The sequence below is a fragment of the Phyllobates terribilis genome, unplaced genomic scaffold, assembly GCF_046119375.1.
Source record: "Phyllobates terribilis strain yellow unplaced genomic scaffold, ASM4611937v1 Scaffold_9__5_contigs__length_417890890, whole genome shotgun sequence".
Classification (NCBI taxonomy): Eukaryota; Metazoa; Chordata; class Amphibia; order Anura; family Dendrobatidae; genus Phyllobates; species Phyllobates terribilis.
This window is the reverse complement of record NW_027362769.1, coordinates 89,416,335-89,423,153: the sequence shown is the minus strand read 5'-3', so window position 1 is coordinate 89,423,153 and position 6,819 is coordinate 89,416,335.

The following is a 6,819-nucleotide window of genomic DNA, read 5'->3' as shown; positions in this document are numbered from 1 at the left end:
CCTCTTACCCTTGTGAAAATAAAAAAATTGGGGCTAAAACATAATTTTTGTGGAAAAAGTTTGATTTTTTTATTTTTACGGCTCAATGTTATAAACTTCTGTGAAGCACCTGGGGGTTCTAGGTGCTCACCACACATCTAGATAAGTTCCCTGAGGGGTCTAGTTTCCAAAATGGTGTCACTTGTGGGGGGGGGGTTTCTACTGTTTAGCCACATCAGGGGCTCACCAAACACAACATGGCATCCGCTAATTATTCAAGCAAATTTTACAATCAAAAAGTCAAATGGCGCTCCTTCCCTTCCGAACCCTGCCGGGCGCCCAAACAATGGTTTTCCTCCACATATGGGGTATTGGCGTGCTCAGGAGAAATTGCACAACAAACTACATGGTGCAATTTCTCACGTTACCCTTATGAAAATGCAAAATTGGGGCTGAAAAACATTTTTGTTGGAAAAATGTGAAAATTTTATTTTTACGGCTCAATGTTATAAACTTCTTTGAAGCACCTGGGGGTTCAAGGTGCTCACCACACATATAGGTAAGTTCCCTGAGGGGGCTAGTTTCCAAAATGGTGTCACTTGTGGGGGGTTTCCACTGTTTAGGCACATCAGGGGCTCGCCAAACGCAACATGGCATCCGCTAATTATTCAAGCAAATTTTACATTCAAAAAGTCAAAATGGCGCTCCTTCCCTTCCGAGCGCCCAGTGTTTTTTCCCCACATATGGGGTATCTGCGTGCTCAGGGGAAATTGCACAACAAATTTTGGGGTCCATTTTTTCCTGTTACCTCTGCGAAAATAAAAAAAATTGGGTCTAAAGTAACATTTTTGTGAAAAAAGTTAAATGTTAATTTTTTTCTTCCACATTCCAAAAATTCCTGTGAAGCACCTGAAGGGTTAATAAAGTTCTTGAATGTGGTTTTGAGCACCTTGAGGGGTGCAGTTTTTAGATTGGTGTCACTTTGGGGTATTTTCTGTCATAAAGACCCCTCAAAGTGACTTCAAATGTGATGTGGCCCCTAAAAAAATGGTTTTGTAAATTTTGTTGGAAAATTGAGAAATCGCTGGTCAACTTTTAACCCTTATAGCTCCCTAATAAAAAAAAAAATTGGTTCCAAAATTGTACAGATGTGAATTAGACATGTGGGAAATGTTATTTATTAACTTTTTTGTGTGACATATCTCTCTGATTTAAGGGCAGAAAAATTGCAAAATTTTCAAAATTTTTGCCAAATTTCCGCTTTTTTCACAAATAAACGCAAGTGATATCGAAGAAATTTTATGACAATCATGAAGTACAATATGTCACGAAAAAACAATCTCAGAATCAGGGAGATCCGTTGAAGCGTTCCAGAGTAATTACCTCATAAAGTGACAGTGGTCAGAATTGTAAAAATTGGCCTGGTCATTAACGTGCAAACCACCTTGGGTTGTAAAGGGGTTAAAAGTTGACCAGCGATTTCTCATTTTTCCAACATAATTTACAAAACCATTTTTTTAGGGACCACATCACATTTGAAATGACTTTGACAGGCCTTTATGACAGAAAATACCCAAAAGTGACACCATTCTAAAAACTGCACCCCTCAAGGTCATCAAAACCACATTCAAGAAGTTTATTAACCCTTCAGGTGCTTCACAGGAATTTTTGGAATGTGGAAGAAAACAATGAACATTTAACTTTTTTTCACAAAAATGTTACTTTAGACCCAAATTTATATTTTTTTCGCAGGGGTAACAGGAAAAAATGGACCACAAAATTTGTTGTGCACACAGATACCCCATATGTGGGGGAAAACCACTGTTTGGGCACACGGCAGGGCTCGGAAAGGAAGGAGCGTCATTTGACTTTTGTAATGTAAAATTTGATTGAATAATTAGCGGGCGCCATGTCACATTTGAGGAGCCCCTGATGTGCCTAAACAGTGGAAACCCCCAACAAGTGACACCATTTTGGAAACCAGACCCCCACAGGGAACTTACCTAGATGTGTGGTGAGCACCTTGCACCCCCAGGTGCTTCACAGAAGTTTATAACATTGAGCCGTAAAAATAAAATTTATCACATTTTTCCCACAGAAATGTTTTTCAGCCCCCAATTTTGCATTTTTATAAGGGTAACAGGAGAAATTGCACCATACCATTTGTTGTGCAATTTCTCCTGAGTAAGCTGATACCCCATATGTGGGGAAAAAACACTGTTTGTATACACGGCAGGGTTCAGAAGGGAAAGAGCACTGTGTGACTTTCTGAAGGCAAAATTGGCTGGAATTGAGAGCGAACGCAATGTTGCGTTTACAGAGCCCCTGATGCTCCTAAACAGTGGAAACCCCCCCCATAAGTGACCCCATTTTGGATACTATACCCCTCAAGGATTTTATCAAGGGGTATAGTGAACATTTTGAACCCAGAGGTATGACAGAATTTGATAATGTTAGGTCATCATATTGAATAAGTTGTCATTTGTCTTGAGCGCAAGTGCTCGCTACTTGAGTTTGCATTGAGTACTTGGGTATGCACCATGTATCGCGTGTGCTCGAGTCCCCATCCCGCATGTTTCACAGTTGTTGGACACCCAAAGAAAAATATGTGGGTATTGCTCGTGTATGGCAGGCAATCCCAGCGTGTTTTTTTTGTCTGTATAACAGCCGCAAAACATATGGGGCGGAGACTCGAGCATGTCACTCGAGCACCTGCGATACTCGGTGCATACCCGATGCAAACTCAAGTAGCGAGCACTTGCGCTCAACACTAGTCGCCATATCGTCATCATTTTTTTTCTTTACTTTTGAAAAAATCCCAACCCCAACCCTAACCCTAACGCAACCCTTATCCTAACCCTAATACAACCCTAACCCTAACACAACCCTAATCCTAACCCTAACCCTATCCCAAGGGATCCATTCACTATAGTGAGGCAGCAGAGATACTCTGGACTCTGTCAGGCCTCTGTTCAGATGTGTCCTTTTGTTTCAGAGGTTCACAAAACTGTGGCAGACGGCACTTCTATGCACACCTAATAAAAAGACGGACATCGTGGGATCACAGGCCAGACGGAGTCCACCATGCCTCCATCTGCCTCATTACAGGGAATCTTCCGCCAGGGGTTCCGTCTGAATCACGTATTTCAGAGATTTACATGGAAACCATGGTGCAAGTGCTCAGCACAGAGCGCAAGATAAATGTGAGCCTAGCCATACTGCGATCTTTGGGAGGCAGAGTGAACAAATCAGCAGCAGGTGAAGAACTGGTTTTATTTATCTTTTACGCTGTTCCTCATGCAGTGTAAGTGATTAGACGACTTTATTCTTCTGGTCGGTGCGATTACAGCGATACCAGATTTATATCTGGTTTTTATGTTTGGCAGCTGTCACACACTAAAAGACGCTTTTTTGTTGCAAAGACTAGTTTTTGCATCGCCATATTTTGAGAGCAATAATTTTTCCATATTTCGGCCGACAGAGTCATATAAGGGCTTGTTTTTTGCAGGACAAGTTGATGTTTTTCTTTGTACAATTTTCGGGCATGTGACATTTTTTGATAGCTTTCTATTCCGATTTTTGGGAGGCAGAATAAACAAAAACCAACAATTCAGGAATTGTTTTTTTTTATGCCGTTCCACGTGTGGTAAAATTGTTAAGGTAGCTTTATTCTTCGGGTCAGTACGTTTACAGTGGTACCACATTTATATAGTTTTTTTTTATGTTTTGGCTCTTTTACATAATAAAAACTACTTAATAGAAAAAAAATATTTTTTTGCATCGCTTTATTCTGAGAGCTATAACTTTTTTATTTTTTGGCTGATGGAGCTGTATCATGGCTTGTTTTTTTGTGTGACAAGATGATGTTTTCAGCGGTACCATTTTTATTTACATTTGTCTTTTTGATCGTGTTTTATTCCACTTTTTGTTTGGCGGTATGATGATAAAGCACCGTTTTTTGCTTCTTATTTTACCATGTTCACTAAAGGGGTTAAAAAGTGGGACAGTTTGATAGGTCATGTCGCTCTGGACGCAGCTATACCAAATATGTGTACTTTTATTGTTTATTTTTTTCATAATAATATTTATTTATGGGTACAATATATATATATATTATTTTCGGAAATATTTTTACAACTTTTTTTTTTTTCACTTTTTTACTTAGTCCCACTTTGGGACTTTCACTTTCTGCAGTCTGATCGCAGTTATAATGTATAGCAGTGCAGGATCACTGCTATACATTATAAACTGTCAGACCTGCATACACAAGTTACTTTGATCATGCACTGCGCGTGATCGAAGTAACTTGCCGGTGTCTTGTGACCCGAACTTCTGTCCCTCTGCTCGCTCGCTAAATACTGCGATCGCATGGATCGCAGCATTTAGGGGGTTAACGTGCCGGGCGCGGTGCGGACACTGCTCCTGGTACTGAGTGCCGGGTGTCAGTTGTCAGAATCATCTGACAGCCGGCGGTGATCGCACCCGCACAGCCTGTGTGCGGGTACAATCGCCAAGTCGTAATAGTACGTACCTGGTCCATAAGTACCAGGGCACAGAGACGTATTATTACTATGTCAGAAAGGGGTTACATAAAGCTGCTTTGTTTTTGATACTTCCTGATATTTGGCTTTCATAAAAACTTTATTGATAAAGTCATGCCGCAGAAACACACTAAAAATGCATGTGTTTTTTTTTACCTGCAGATTTCTCACATCTAATGCAAGTTTATGGGAAAAATCTGCACATAAAACTCAGCGTATCTGCAACAGAAATTCGCATGTTGCGGATTTGAAACACGCACGGCAGGTCAATTTACGCTGAGTAAAAAAAAAAAAGCACAGTGAGCATGAGATTTCTATAAATCCCATCCACTTTGCTGGAACTGTAAGATGCTGCGTTTTTGACACAGTGAAATTCCGCAGCATCAAAAATTCTCCAAAAACTCATTGTGTGCACACAACCTTAGTGTCACCCATAATCTGTACAAGTCAATTGAAAAATAAACTAAAATATTTTTATGTGGAAAAAGATAAATTGCTTTTTACAATAGCAGCAAAGGCTATGAGATTTTAGAAAACTCATGTGCTAGTTTAAAATAATAAAAAGAGCTTTTACTCACCCTCCCGAGCTCTAGTGCTGCCTCTTTGCTGCTCCTTTGATCTTTCTTTACAGGCTGCAGCATTGACATCACAACTACAGCACACATCACCACTGCAGCCAATCAATAAGCTCAACGGCTCTGCCTATGGATATGGCACGAGAAGCTGAGCTCAGTGTTTGGCAGCAGCGACAAAGTCCATACCAAATTGTATGGATTTTTTATGCTGCAGATTTAAAGCGCACTTGTCAGAAGGATTGTGCTTAGTAAACCACATACACTGTCAGGTGGGCACCCTCATACTGAGTAAAATGATAACTTAGTTGATGAAATCCGTCCAGTGGTTCTTTTACAATCTTTACTTTCATGTCTGACATAATGATATGCATGTGCTCTGGTGCTCTCATTATGCATATCATTATGTCAGACATGAAAGTAAAGATTATAAAAGAACCACTGGACGGATTTAATCAACAAAGGTATCATTTTACTCAGTGTAATGTCCCCCACCTGACAGTGTATGTGGTTTACTAAGCACAATCCTGCTGACAGGTGCGCTTTAACACAGATGTCAAAATTTTCAGCAGCAAATCTGCTGTATAATAATTGTACAATGTCAGCATTGTAGATGAGGTATACAAAACATCATTCTTAAGTTCCAAAAACAATCGGCGGTAAAAACTCACTGTAGATTTGCCATTTGCAGCATTGATTTTCATTGTGGAGTTAACTTTTGCATCGAAAAGAATGAAAATCTGCAATAAATTTGCAGAATTTTCTGCAGAAAAAGCTGCTAAATTTGATGTTTAGTTTACCACTGCTAATTTTTAACTTCAGAAATCTGCATCTGACAAGTCCTGTGTGAGGGTATGTGCACACCTTACAGCACCAGTTTTTTTTTTTATTTCACAGCTGGACTGGTATCACTAATATATTTCCTGCCCCTAGCAATATACTTACCAGCCGCCGTCTTCTGTTCCTTACAACTCTGCTCCGGACCCGCGTCACCATCTTGTGACAGCAACTTCTGACTGACCAGAAGTCAGAGGTAACAGTCACAAGCTCTCAGTGTAAGGCCTCTTTCAGACGTCAGTGTGTCCGGTACGTGTGGTGACAGTTTCCACACGTACCGGAGACACATGCACACGCAGACCCATTCAAATGAATGGGTCTGTGCACATGTCAGTGTGTTTCCATGGACCGTGTATCCATGGGCAAAACACGTTGATATGTCTGTTTTTTTCGCGCTGCACTGGCAGCAAAACGTCCCACACTGATGACATCCGTGTGTCATCCGTGTGACACGTACCGGCACCTGAGAAGCAGCGTACAGTTAGAGCTGTTCCCAAGCGCCAGGTGCTTAACACTGCTATCATCGTCCCCTGACGGCGTTGCAATCACAGCGAGCAAGGGACAATGTTGAGAGTAGTATTCTGCTCTTGATGTGTCCTGGTGTAAAAATAAAATAAAAAAATCCTTACACTCACCTGTCCGAAGATGTCCCCCGCTGTAACCCATCTGACTGCTCACGCTGAGGAGCCAGGAGAACGACTTGCTCCAGCGAGCAACCCCCTTAGCTACACTCAGCGAGCCCCGGAGCTCACTCGCTATAGTAGGTCGTTCTCCCTGATCGCAGCGCCGTCAGGGGACAATGATGAGGGCAGTGTTCAGGACCCGGCGCTTGGGAACCTGTTTCCCAGGTGCCGGTACATGTGCTCCTGATGCGGCACATGGTTGCCACA